This window comes from Syngnathus scovelli, chromosome 3, assembly GCF_024217435.2.
Source record: "Syngnathus scovelli strain Florida chromosome 3, RoL_Ssco_1.2, whole genome shotgun sequence".
NCBI classification, from domain to species: domain Eukaryota; kingdom Metazoa; phylum Chordata; class Actinopteri; order Syngnathiformes; family Syngnathidae; genus Syngnathus; species Syngnathus scovelli.
Genome location: NC_090849.1, coordinates 7,761,885 through 7,777,349, shown reverse-complemented (window position 1 = coordinate 7,777,349; position 15,465 = coordinate 7,761,885). Strand labels below are relative to the sequence as shown.

The window sequence follows — 15,465 nt, the reverse complement described above, 5'->3', positions numbered from 1 at the left end:
ATGCTTACCATATTCACCCCCTTCACCCCCACTTCCACAATTCAACCCTTGACCCCCACTTCCAGAGTGGCGGCCATCTTGGATTGACCCTGAAGTGCCCCAATGTACGCGGAATGAACTGGAAGTGCCCCAAATCAAACCGGGATTGACCCCAAATGAACCGGAAGTGACCTCAGGTAAACCGGAAGTGACCCCAAATCAAACCGGAAGTGACCCCAAATCAAACCGGAAGTGCCCTTTTTAAACCGGAAGTGACCTTTTTCAACCGGAAGTGACCTCAAATAAACCGGAAGTGACCTCAGCTAGACCGGAAGTGCCTCTAATCAAACCGGAAGTGACCCAAATCAAACCGGAAATGACCATATTTCAACATTAAGTGCCCTAAATACCTACATTTGCGCTAACTTTTGCAAATTTTGCCCGATTAAACCCATTTCAACATTTTAACCCCAAAAGTGAACCTCCTGAAGCCGTTTTTTTCCTTTTGTTCCAAATTTCAGAAACTTTTGATGCATTTTTTTTTCTTTTAATTCCCATTCATTCTCTATTAGGATTCAAGATTTGACCTAACTTCTACATTTTTTAACCGATTCAACTCGTTCCAACTTTCAACTGTTCCTCTTTTGCCTTCCTATTCCACAACTTCCCACTTACCAAAAATTCTCTACAATTTTGTTTTTCTACTCTAATTTCTACATTTTCAACTTATTCAACCCATTCCACCTTTCAACTGTTCATCATTTTCCTACCTATTCCACAACTTCCCACTTACCCAAAATTCCAAAATTTCAGTTTTGAAATTCACACCCAATTTTCCCAAATTTCCTTTTCCCTTGTAATTTCTACATTTTTCAACCGATTCAACTCTTTTCAACATCATTCTGCAACATTCCCCAAGTATTTATTCAACCTCTTCACCTTCACACGCAATTTCTTCAGGAATTGCAAATTCTAGTTATTATTATTATTCTACTTATTCCGCTCACTTTTTTGTCCGTTAACTACTTCCACATACTTCAACCGATTCACTCCATTCCACTTTTCACTGATTCCAAATATTCATGACACGGGTGCTTACATTTTTTTCGTTCAAAAAATTTTCCGTTTTCGCAAAATTCACAAAATTCCGGCAAATTCTTCCCCATTCATTCTTAATGGCAGATTCAACATTTCACATTTTTGTTGTTCCAGTTTGAAATTCACTTATTTCAACACATTCAAATCACATTGGGGACATTCCCAAACTTGCCAAATTCAAAAATTTCACGTTTTCACTTTTAAAATTTGCACAAAATTTCACAAAATTTCACAAAATTTAGTTTTTCACTTCTAGTTTCTACATTTTTCCACCGATTCAACTCGTTCCAACTTTCAACTGTTCATCTTTTGCCTACCTATTCCACACCTTCCCACTTAGCAAAATTTCCAAATTTTCAATTTTGAAATTCACACCAAATTTTCCCAAAATTTAGTTTTTCCCTTCTAATTTCTACATTTTTCAACCGATTCAACCCATTCCAACTTTATTCACTTTGTTCACCTTATGCTTACCATATTCACCCCCTTCACCCCCACTTCCACAATTCAACCCTTGACCCCCACTTCCAGAGTGGCGGCCATCTTGGATTGACCCTGAAGTGCCCCAATGAACCCGGAATGAACTGGAAGTGCCCCAAATCAAACCGGAATTGACCCCAAATGAACCGGAAGTGACCTCAGGTAAACCGGAAGTGACCCCAAATCAAACCGGAAGTGACCCCAAATCAAACCGGAAGTGACCTTTTTCAACCGGAAGTGACCCCAAATAAACCGGAAGTGACCTCAGCTAGACCGGAAGTGCCTCTAATCAAACCGGAAGTGACCCAAATAGACCGGAAGTGACCCAAATCAAACCGGAAGTGACCATATTTCAACATTAAGTGCCCAAAATACCTACATTTGCGCTAACTTTTGCAAATTTTGACCGATTAAACCCGTTTCTACATTTTAACCCCAAAAGTGAACCTCCTGAAGCCGTTTTTTTTCCTTTTGTTCCAAATTTCAAAAGATTTTGGCGCAATTTTTTTTTCTTTTAATTCCCATTCATTCTTTATTATGATTCAAGATTTGCTCTAACTTCTACATCTTTTAACCGATTCAACTCGTTCCAACTTTCAACTGTTCAATTTTGGTTTTCTACTCTAATTTCTACTTTTTTCAACTTATTCAACCCATTCAACTTATTCAACCCATTCCACCTTTCAACTGTTCATCATTTTCCTACCTATTCCACAACTTCCCACTTACCCAAAATTCCAAAATTTCAGTTTTGAAATTCACACCCAATTTTCCCAAATTTCCTTTTCCCTTGTAATTTCTACATTTTTCAACCGATTCAACTCTTTTCAACATCATTCTGCAGCATTCCCCAAGTATTTATTCAACCTCTTCACCTTCACACGCAATTTCTTCAGGAATTGCAAATTCTAGTTATTGTGTGAAGGCGATGGCCTTCACACATATGTTATTCTACACCATTCTCTATTATTATTATTATTATTATTATTATTCTTCTATTTTATTCTCCACACTTTTTTGTCCCGCTTCTTCTTCCACATAGTTCATCCGATTCACTCCGTTCCACTTTTGACGTGTTCCAAATATTCACGAGATGAGCGCTTCCATTTTTCTCGTTCCGAAAATTTTCCGATTTCGCAAAATTCGCGAACTTACGACAAAATTTTTCCCCATTCATTCTTAATGGCAGATTCGACATTTCACATTTACATCATTCCACTTTTTCTACATTGTTCAACCGATTCAACTGATTCCAACTTTCAACTGTTCATCTTTTGCCTACCTATTCCACAACTTCCCACTTACCAAAAATTCCAAATTTGAAATTCAACCAAATTCTCCAAAATTTCGTTTTTCCACTCTAACTTTTACGTTTTTCAACCGATTCAACCCATTCCAACTTTCAACTGTTCATCTTTTTCTAACTATTCCACAACTTCCAACTTATGAAAAATTCCAAATTTTCAAATTTGGAATTCAACCAAATTCTCAAAAATTTTGTTTTTCTACTCTAATTTCTACATTTTTCAACCGATTCAACTCATTCGAACTTTCAACTGTTCATGTTTTGCCTACCTATTCCACAACTTCCCGTTTACCAAAAATTCCAAATTTGAAATTCAACCAAATCTTTCTAAATTTCGTTTTTCTACTCTAATTTCTACATTGTTCAACCGATTCAACTCATTCCAACTTTCAACTGTTCATCTTTTGCCTATCTATTCCACAACTTCCCACTTACCAAAAATTCCATATTTGAAATTCAACCAAATTCTCCAACATTTTGTTTTTCTACTCTAATTTCTACATTGTTCAACCGATTCAACCCATTCCAACTTTCAACTCTTCATCTTTTGCCTACCTATTCCACAACTTCCGACTTACCAAAAATTCCCAATTTGAAATTCAACCAAAATCTCCAAAATTTCGTTTTTCTACTCTAATTTCTACATTGTTCAACCGATTCAACCCGTTCCAACTTTCAACTCTTCATCTTTTGCCTACCTATTCCACAACTTCCCACTTACCAAAAATTCAAAATTTGAAATTCAACCAAATTCTCAAACATTTTGTTTTTCTTCTCTAATCTTTACATTGTGCAACCGATTCAATCCATTCCAACTTTCAACTTTTCATCTTTTGCTTACCTATTTCACAACTTCCCACTTATCAAAAATTCCAAATTTGGAATTCAACCAAATTCTCAAAAATTTTGTTTTTCTACTCTAATTTCTACATTTTTAACCGATTATTCTCATTCCAACTTTCAACTGTTCATGTTTTGCCTACCTATTCCACAACTTCCCGTTTACCAAAAATTCCAAATTTGAAATTCAACCAAATTCTCCAAAATTTCGTTTTTCTAATCTAATTTCTACATTGTTCAACCGATTCAACCCATTCCAACTTTCAACTCTTCATCTTTTGCCTACCTATTCCACAACTTCCCACTTACCAAAAATTCCATATTTGAAATTCAACCAAATTCTCCAACATTTTGTTTTTCTACTCTAATTTCTACATTGTTCAACCGATTCAACCCATTCCAACTTTCAACTCTTCATCTTTTGCCTACCTATTCCACAACTTCCGACTTACCAAAAATTCCAAATTTGAAATTCAACCAAATTCTCAAAAATTTTGTTTTTCTACTCTAATTTCCACATTTTTTAACCGATTCAACTCATTCCAACTTTCAACTGTTCATGTTTTGCCTACCTATTCCACAACTTCCCGTTTACCAAAAATTCCAAATTTGAAATTCAACCAAATTCTCCAAAATTTCGTTTTTCTAATCTAATTTCTACATTGTTCAACCGATTCAACCCATTCCAACTTTCAACTCTTCATCTTTTGCCTACCTATTCCACAACTTCCCACTTACCAAAAATTCCATATTTGAAATTCAACCAAATTCTCCAACATTTTGTTTTTCTACTCTAATTTCTACATTGTTCAACCGATTCAACCCATTCCAACTTTCAACTCTTCATCTTTTGCCTACCTATTCCACAACTTCCGACTTACCAAAAATTCCAAATTTGAAATTCAACCAAAATCTCCAAAACTTCGTTTTTCTACTCTAATTTCTACATTGTTCAACCGATTCGACCCGTTTCAACTTTCAACTCTTCATCTTTTGCCTACCTATTCCACAACTTCCCACTTACAAAAAATTCAAAATTTGAAATTCAACCAAATTCTCAAACATTTTGTTTTTCTTCTCTAATCTTTACATTGTGCAACCGATTCAATCCATTCCAACTTTCAACTTTTCATCTTTTGCTTACCTATTTCACAACTTCCCACTTACCAAAAATTCCAAATTTGAAATTCAACCAAATTCTGCGAAATTTCATTTTTCGACTCTAATTTGTACATTTTTCAACCGATTCAACCCATTCCGACTTTCAACTCATCTTTTGCCTACGTATTACACAACTTCCCACTTACCAAAAATCCCAAATTTGAAATTCAACCAAATTCTCCAAAATTTTGTTTTTCTACTCTCATTTCTACATTTCTCTACCGATTCAACCCATTCCAACTTTCAACTCTTCATCTTTTCTTACCTATTCCACAACTTTCCCTTACAAAAAATTCCAAATTTTGAATTTTGAAATTCAACCAAATTTTCCAAAAATGTGTTTTTCTACTCTAATTTTCACATTGTTGAACCGATTCAACCCATTCCAACTTTCAACTCTTCATCTTTTTCCTACCTATTCCCCAAATTTCCACTTGCCATAAATTCCACATTTTAAGATTTTAAACTCAACCAAATTCTCCAAAATTCTGAAATTCCACCAAATTCTCCAAAATTCCGTTTTTCACCTCTATTTTCTACATTTCTCAAGTAATTCAACTCGTTTCAGCATAATTCGCCATCATTCCCCAAGAAGTGATTCAAAGTCTTCGCCTTCACACGCAATTTCTCCAGAAATTGCATTTTCTAGTTATTATTATTATTATTATATTTTATTCTCCACACTTTTTTGTCCCGCTTCTTCTTCCACATAATTCATCCGATTCACTCCGTTCCACTTTTGACGTATTCCAAATATTCACGAGATGAGCGCTTCCATTTTTCTCGTTCCGAAAATTTTCCGATTTCGCAAAATTCGCGAATTTACGACAAATTTTTCCCCATTCATTCTCAATGGCAGATTCTACATTTCACATTTACGTCATTCCCCTTTTAAATTCACCTCATTCAGCACATTCAAACCACATTCGGAATGATTCTCGACATTCCCAAAATTCCCAAATTCAAAAATTTCACGTTTTCACGTTAGAAATTCCGACAAAATTTCACGAAATTTCGTTTTTCACCTCTAGTTTCTACATTTTTCAACCGATTCAACCCATTCCAATTTTCAACTGTTCATCTTTTGCCTGCCTATTCCACAACTTCTCACCTACCAAAAATTCCAAAATTTCAAATTTGAAATTCAACCAAATTCTCCAAAATTTCGTTTTTCTACTCTAACTTCTACGTTTTTCAACCGATTCAACCCATTCCAACTTTCAACTGTTCATCTTTTGCCTACCTATTCCACACCTTCCCACTTACCAAAATTTATAAATTTTCAAATTTGAAATTCAACCAAATTCTACAAAATTTGGTTTTTCTACTCTAATTTCTACATTTTTCAACCGATTCAACCCATTCCAACTTTATTCACTTTGGTCACCTCATCCTTACCATATTCACCCCCTTCACCCCCACTTCCACTATGCTTACACAATTCAACCCTTGACCCCCACTTCCAGTGTGGCGGCCATCTTGGATTGACCCTGAAGTGCTCCCAATGAACCTAGAATGAACCGGAAGTGCCCCAAATCGAACCGGAAGTGACCTTAGGTAAACAGGAAGTGACCTCAGGTAAACCGGAAGTGACCCCAAATCAAACCGGAAGTGACCTTTTTAAACCGGAAGTGACCTTTTTAAACCGGAAGTAACCCCAAATAAACCGGAAGTGACCTCAGCTGGACCGGAAGTGCCTCTAATCAAACCGGAAGTGACCCAAATCAAACCGGAAGTGATCTTATTTCAACATTAAGTGCCCTAAATAGCTAAATTTTAGCTAACTTTTGCAATTTTTGTCCGATTAAACCCGTTTAAACATTTTAACCCCAAAATGGAACCTCCTGAAGCCGTTTTTTGTCCTTTTGTTCCAAATTTCAAAATATTTTGGCGCCATTGCTTTTTCTTTTAATTCCCAGTCATTCTCTATGGGGATTCAAGATTTGCTCTAACTTCTACATTTTTTAACCGTTTCAACCCGTTCCAACTTTCAACTGTTCATCTTTTGCCTACCTATTCCACAACCTCCCACTTACCAAAAATTCCAAAATTCAAATTTGAAATTCAACCACATTCTCCAAAATTTAGTATTACACTTCTATTTTCCACATTTCTCAAGAAATTCAACTCATTTCAACATCATTCGGCATCATTCCCAAAGAAGTGATTCAAAGTCTTCGCCTTCACACGCAATTTCTCCAGAAATTGCATTTTCTAGTTGTGTGAAGGCGATGGCCTTCACACATATGTTATTCTACACCATTCTCTATTATTATTATTATTATTGTGTGAAGGCGATGGCCTTCACACATATGTTATTCTACACCATTCTCTATTATTGTGTGAAGGCGATGGCCTTCACACATATGTTATTCTACACCATTCTCTATTATTATTATTATTATTATTATTCTTCTATTTTATTCTCCACACTTTTTTGTCCCGCTTCTTCTTCCACATAGTTCATCCGATTCACTCCGTTCCACTTTTGACGTGTTCCAAATATTCACGAGATGAGCGCTTCCATTTTTCTCGTTCCGAAAATTTTCCGATTTCGCAAAATTCGCGAACTTACGACAAATTTTTCCCCATTCATTCTTAATGGCAGATTCGACATTTCACATTTACATCATTCCACTTTTTTCTACATTGTTCAACCGATTCAACTCATTCCAACTTTCAACTGTTCATCTTTTGCCTACCTATTCCACAACTTCCCACTTACCAAAAATTCCAAATTTGAAATTCAACCAAATTCTCCAAAATTTCGTTTTTCCACTCTAACTTTTACGTTTTTCAACCGATTCGACCCATTCCAACTTTCAACTATTCATCTTTTTCTAACTATTCCACAACTTCCAACTTATGAAAGATTCAAAATTTTCAAATTTGGAATTCAACCAAATTCTCAAAAATTTTGTTTTTCTACTCTAATTTCTACATTTTTCAACCGATTCAACTCATTCCAACTTTCAACTGTTCATGTTTTGCCTACCTATTCCACAACTTCCCACTTACCAAAAATTCCATATTTGAAATTCAACCAAATTCTCCAACATTTTGTTTTTCTACTCTAATTTCTACATTTTTTAACCGATTCAACTCATTCCAACTTTCAACTGTTCATGTTTTGCCTACCTATTCCACAACTTCCCGTTTACCAAAAATTCCAAATTTGAAATTCAACCAAATTCTCCAAAATTTCGTTTTTCTAATCTAATTTCTACATTGTTCAACCGATTCAACCCATTCCAACTTTCAACTCTTCATCTTTTGCCTACATATTCCACAACTTCCCACTTACCAAAAATTCCATATTTGAAATTCAACCAAATTCTTCAACATTTTGTTTTTCTACTCTAATTTCTACATTGTTCAACCGATTCAACCCATTCCAACTTTCAACTCTTCATCTTTTGCCTACCTATTCCACAACTTCCGACTTACCAAAAATTCCAAATTTGGAATTCAACCAAATTCTCAAAAATTTTGTTTTTCTACTCTAATTTCTACATTTTTTAACCGATTCAACTCATTCCAACTTCCAACTGTTCATGTTTTGCCTACCTATTCCACAACTTCCCGTTTACCAAAAATTCCAAATTTGAAATTCAACCAAATTCTCCAAAATTTCGTTTTTCTAATCTAATTTCTACATTGTTCAACCGATTCAACCCATTCCAACTTTCAACTCTTCATCTTTTGCCTACCTATTCCACAACTTCCCACTTACCAAAAATTCCATATTTGAAATTCAACCAAATTCTCCAACATTTTTTTTTTCTACTCTAATTTCTACATTGTTCAACCGATTCAACCCATTCCAACTTTCAAATCTTCATCTTTGGCCTACCTATTCCACAACTTCCGACTTACCAAAAATTTCAAATTTGAAATTCAACCAAAATCTCCAAAATTTCGTTTTTCTACTGTAATTTCTACATTGTTCAACCGATTCAACCCATTCCAACTTTCAACTCTTCATCTTTTGCCTACCTATTCCACAATTTCCCACTTACCAAAAATTAAAAATTAAAAATTTGAAATTCAACCAAATTCTCAAACATTTTGTTTTTCTACTCTAATCTTTACATTGTGCAACCGATTCAATCCATTCCAACTTTCAACTTTTCATCTTTTGCTTACCTATTTCACAAATCCCACTTACCAAAAATTCCAAATTTGAAATTCAACCAAATTCTGCAAAATGTCGTTTTTCGACTCTAATTTGTACATTTTTCAACCGATTCAACCCATTCCAACTTTCAACTCTTCATCTTTTGCCTACGTATTACACAACTTCCCACTTACCAAAAATCCCAAATTTGAAATTCAACCAAATTCTCCAAAATTTCGTTTTTCTACTCTCATTTCTACATTTCTCTACCGATTCAACCCATTCCAACTTTCAACTCTTCATCTTTTGCTTACCTATTCCACAACTTCCCCTTACAAAAAATTCCAAATTTTGAAATTTGAAATTCAACCAAATTCTCCAAAAATGCGTTTTTCTACTCTAATTTTCACATTGTTCAACCGATTCAACTCATTCCAACTTTCAACTCTTCATCTTTTTCCTACCTATTCCCCAAATTTCCACTTGCCATAAATTCCACATTTTAAGATTTTAAACTCAACCAAATTCTCCAAAATTCTGAAATTCCACCAAATTCTCCAAAATTCCGTTTTTCACCTCTATTTTCTACATTTCTCAAGTAATTCAACTCGTTTCAGCATAATTCGCCAGCATTCGCCAAGAAGTGATTCAAAGTCTTCGCCTTCACACGCAATTTCTCCAGAAATTGCATTTTCTAGTTATTATTATTATTATATTTTATTCTCCACACTTTTTTGTCCCGCTTCTTCTTCCACATAATTCATCCGATTCACTCCGTTCCACTTTTGACGTATTCCAAATATTCACGAGATGAGCGCTTCCATTTTTCTCGTTCCGAAAATTTTCCGATTTCGCAAAATTCGCGAATTTACGACAAATTTTTCCCCATTCATTCTCAATGGCAGATTCGACATTTCACATTTACGTCATTCCCCTTTTAAATTCACCTCATTCAGCACATTCAAACCACATTCGGAATGATTCTCGACATTCCCAAAATTCCCAAATTCAAAAATTTCACGTTTTCACGTTAAAAATTTCGACAAAATTTCACAAAATTCCGTTTTTCACCTCTAATTTCTACAATTTTTGACCGATTCAACCCATTCCAACTTTCAACTGTTCATCTTTTTCCTACCTATTCCACACCTTCCCACTTACCAAAATTTCCAAATTTTCAATTTTGAAATTCACACCAAATTCTACAAAATTTCGTTTTTCCACTCTAATTTCTACATTTTTCAACCGATTCAACCCATTCCAACTTTATTCACTTTGGTCACCTCATCCTTACCATATTCACCCCTTCACCCCCACTTCCACTATGCTTACACAATTCAACCCTTGACCCCCACTTCCAGTATGGCGGCCATCTTGGATTGACCCTGAAGTGCTCCCAATGAACCTAGAATGAACCGGAAGTGCCCCAAATAAAACCGGAAGTGACCTTAGGTAAACAGGAAGTGACCTCAGGTAAACCGGAAGTGACCCCAAATCAAACCGGAAGTGACCTTTTTAAACCGGAAGTGACCTTTTTAAACCGGAAGTGACCCCAAATAAACCGGAAGTGACCTCAGCTAGACCGGAAGTGCCTCTAATCAGACCGGAAGTGACCCAAATAGACCGTAATGACCCAAATCAACCCGGAAGTGAACTTATTTCAACATTAACTGCCATAAATAGCTACATTAGGCGCTAACTTTTGCATTTTTTGTCCGATTGAACCCGTTTCAACATTTTAACCCCAAAAGCGAACCTCCTGAAGCTGTTTTTTTACGTTTTGTTCCAAATTTCAAAATATTTTGGCGCAATTGCTTTTTCTTTTAATTCCCATTCATTCTCTATGGGGATTCAACATTTGCTCTCACTTCTACATTTTTTAACCGATTCAACCCGTTCCAACATTCAACTGTTCATCCTTTGCCTGCCTATTCCACAACTTTCCACTTACCAAAAATTCTCTACAATTTCGTTTTTCTACTCTTTTTTCCACATTTTTCAACCGATTCAACCCATTCCAACTTTATTCACTTTGTTTACCTTATGCTTACCATATTCACCTCCTTCACCCACACTTCCAGTGTGGCGGCCATCTTGGATTGACCCGGAAGTGCCCCCAATGAACCCAGAATGTACCGGAAGTGCCCCATATCAAACCGCAAGTGACCTTAGGTAAACAGGAAGTGACCTTAGGTAAACCGGAAGTGACCCCAAATCAAACCGGAAGTGACCTTTTTAAACCGGAAGTGACTTTTTTAACCGGAAGTGACCCCAAATAAACCGGAAGTGACCTCGGCTAGACCGGAAGTGCCTCTACTCAAACCGGAAGTGACCCAAATAGACCGGAAGTGACCCAAATCACCCCGGAAGTGACCTTATTTCAACATTAACTGCCCTAAATAGCTACATTAGTCGCTAACTTTTGCATTTTTTGTCCGATTGAACCCATTTCAACATTTTAACTCCAAAAGTGAACCTCCTGAAGCTATTTATTTTCGTTTTGTTCCAAATTTCAAAATATTTTGGCGCAATTGCTTTTTCTTTTGATTCCCATTCATTCTCTATGGAGATTCAACATTTGCTCTCACGTCTACATTTTTTAACCGATTCAACCCGTTCCAACATTCAACTGTTCATCTTTTGCCTACCTATTCCACAACCTCCCACTTACCACAAATTCCAAACTTCAAATTTGAAATTCAACCAAATTCTCCAAAATTTAGTATTACACTTCTATTTTCCACATTTCTCAAGAAATTCAACTCATTTCAACATCATTCGCCATCATTCCCCAAGAAGTGATTCAAAGTCTTCGCCTTCACACGCAATTTCTCCAGAAATTGCATTTTCTAGTTATTATTATTATTATATTTTATTCTCCACACTTTTTTGTCCCGCTTCTTCTTCCACATAGTTCATCCGATTCACTCCGTTCCACTTTTGACGTGTTCCAAATATTCACGAGATGAGCGCTTCCATTTTTCTCGTTCCGAAAATTTTCCGATTTCGCAAAATTCGCGAACTTACGACAAATTTTTCCCCATTCATTCTTAATGGCAGATTCGACATTTCACATTTACATCATTCCACTTTTTTCTACATTGTTCAACCGATTCAACTCATTCCAACTTTCAACTGTTCATCTTTTGCCTACCTATTCCACAACTTCCCACTTACCAAAAATTCCAAATTTGAAATTCAACCAAATTCTCCAAAATTTCGTTTTTCCACTCTAACTTTTACGTTTTTCAACCGATTCAACCCATTCCAACTTTCAACTGTTCATCTTTTTCTAACTATTCCACAACTTCCAACTTATGAAAAATTCCAAATTTTCAAATTTGGAATTCAACCAAATTCTCAAAAATTTTGTTTTTCTACTCTAATTTCTACATTTTTCAACCGATTCAACTCATTCCAACTTTCAACTGTTCATGTTTTGCCTACCTATTCCACAACTTCCCACTTACCAAAAATTCCATATTTGAAATTCAACCAAATTCTCCAACATTTTGTTTTTCTACTCTAATTTCTACATTTTTTAACCGATTCAACTCATTCCAACTTTCAACTGTTCATGTTTTGCCTACCTATTCCACAACTTCCCGTTTACCAAAAATTCCAAATTTGAAATTCAACCAAATTCTCCAAAATTTCGTTTTTCTAATCTAATTTCTACATTGTTCAACCGATTCAACCCATTCCAACTTTCAACTCTTCATCTTTTGCCTACCTATTCCACAACTTCCCACTTACCAAAAAATTCCATATTTGAAATTCAACCAAATTCTCCAACATTTTGTTTTTCTACTCTAATTTCTTCATTGTTCAACCGATTCAACCCATTCCAACTTTCAACTCTTCAACTTTTGCCTACCTATTCCACAACTTCCGACTTACCAAAAATTCCAAATTTGGAATTCAACCAAATTCTCAAAAATGTTGTTTTTCTACTCTAATTTCTACATTTTTTAACCGATTCAACTCATTCCAACTTTCAACTGTTCATGTTTTGCCTACCTATTCCACAACTTCCCGTTTACCAAAAATTCCAAATTTGAAATTCAACCAAATTCTCCAAAATTTCGTTTTTCTAATCTAATTTCTACATTGTTCAACCGATTCAACCCATTCCAACTTTCAACTCTTCATCTTTTGCCTACCTATTCCACAACTTCCCACTTACCAAAAATTCCATATTTGAAATTCAACCAAATTCTCCAACATTTTGTTTTTCTACTCTAATTTCTACATTGTTCAACCGATTCAACCCATTCCAACTTTCAACTCTTCATCTTTGGCCTACCTATTCCACAACTTCCGACTTACCAAAAATTCCAAATTTGAAATTCAACCAAAATCTCCAAAATTTCGTTTTTCTACTGTAATTTCTACATTGTTCAACCGATTCAACCCATTCCAACTTTCAACTCTTCATCTTTTGCCTACCTATTCCACAATTTCCCACTTACCAAAAATTAAAAATTTGAAATTCAAAAAATTTTCTCAAACATTTTGTTTTTCTACTCTAATCTTTACATTGTGCAACCGATTCAATCCATTCCAACTTTCAACTTTTCATCTTTTGCTTACCTATTTCACAACTTCCCACTTACCAAAAATTCCAAATTTGAAATTCAACCAAATTCTGCAAAATTTCGTTTTTCGACTCTAATTTGTACATTTTTCAACCCATTCAACCCATTCCAACTTTCAACTCTTCATCTTTTGCCTACGTATTACACAACTTGCCACTTACCAAAAAACCCAAATTTGAAATTCAACCAAATTCTCCAAAATTTCGTTTTTCTACTCTCATTTCTACATTTCTCTACCGATTCAACCCATTCCAACTTTCAACTCTTCATCTTGTGCTTACCTATTCCACAACTTCCCCTTACAAAAAATTCCAAATTTTGAAATTTGAAATTCAACCAAATTCTCCAAAAATGTGTTTTTCTACTCTAATTTTCACATTGTTCAACCGATTCAACTCATTCCAACTTTCAACTCTTCATCTTTTTCCTACCTATTCCCCAAATTTCTACTTGCCATAAATTCCACATTTTAAGATTTTAAACTCAACCAAATTCTCCAAAATTCTGAAATTCCACCAAATTCTCCAAAATTCCGTTTTTCACCTCTATTTTCTACATTTCTCAAGTAATTCAACTCGTTTCAGCATAATTCGCCAGCATTCCCCAAGAAGTGATTCAAAGTCTTCGCCTTCACACGCAATTTCTCCAGAAATTGCATTTTCTAGTTATTATTATTATTCTATTTTATTCCCGCCACTTTTTTGTCCCGCTTCTTCTTCCACATAATTCATCCGATTCACTCCGTTCCACTTTTGACGTATTCCAAATATTCACGAGATGAGCGCTTCCATTTTTCTCGTTCCGAAAATTTTCCGATTTCGCAAAATTCGCGAATTTACGACAAATTTTTCCCCATTCATTCTCAATGGCAGATTCGACATTTCACATTTACGTCATTCCCCTTTTAAATTCACCTCATTCAGCACATTCAAACCACATTCGGAATGATTCTCGACATTCCCAAAATTCCCAAATTCAAAAATTTCATGTTTTCTCGTTAAAAATTCCGACAAAATTTCACGAAATTTCGTTTTTCACCTCTAATTTCTACATTTTTCGACCGATTCAACCCGTTCCAACTTCCAACTGTTCATCTTTTGCCTACCTATTCCACAACTTCCCACTTACAAAAAAATTCCAAATTTTCAAATTTGAAATTCAACCAAATTCTTCGTAATTTCGTTTTTCTACTCTAACTTCTACATTTTTCAACCGATTCAACCCATTCCAACTTTCAACTGTTCATCTTTTGCCTGCCTATTCCACAACTTCTCACCTACCAAAAATTCCAAAATTTCAAATTTGAAATTCAACCAAATTCTCCAAAATTTCGTTTTTCTACTCTAACTTCTACGTTTTTCAACCGATTCAACCCATTCCAACTTTCAACTGTTCATCTTTTGCCTACCTATTCCACACCTTCCCACTTACCAAAATTTCCAAATTTTCAATTATGAAATTCAACCAAATTCTACAAAATTTGGTTTTTCTACTCTAATTTCTACATTTTTCAACCGATTCAACCCATTCCAACTTTATTCACTTTGGTCACCTCATCCTTACCATATTCACCCCCTTCACCCCCACTTCCACTATGCTTACACAATTCAACCCTTGACCCCCACTTCCAGTGTGGCGGCCATCTTGGATTGACCCTGAAGTGCTCCCAATGACCCTAGAATGAACCGGAAGTGCCCCAAATCGAACCGGAAGTGACCTTAGGTAAACAGGAAGTGACCTTAGGTAAACCGGAAGTGACCCCAAATCAAACCGGAAGTGACCTTTTTAAACCGGAAGTGACCTTTTTAAACCGGAAGTGACCCCAAATAAACCGGAAGTGACCTCAGCTAGACCGGAAGTGCCTCTAATCAAACCGGAAGTGACCC

The 15,465-nt window shown here is 35.5% G+C and overlaps 1 protein-coding gene across 12 annotated transcripts in view; it reads right to left on the bottom strand.

The window, feature by feature from the left end:
* LOC137840170 (piggyBac transposable element-derived protein 3-like) overlaps positions 1-15,465 on the bottom strand; it is a 74,175-nt gene that overhangs the window by 43,273 nt on the left and 15,437 nt on the right. For 10 of the 12 annotated variants that reach the window (XM_068650244.1, XM_068650245.1, XM_068650249.1 and 7 more), the window contains exon 1: positions 1-15,465. This exon is cut by the window's left edge. The gene's annotated coding sequence lies outside the window, so the exon portion shown is untranslated. The other 2 variants (XM_068650246.1, XM_068650247.1) reach the window with 2 other exon arrangements.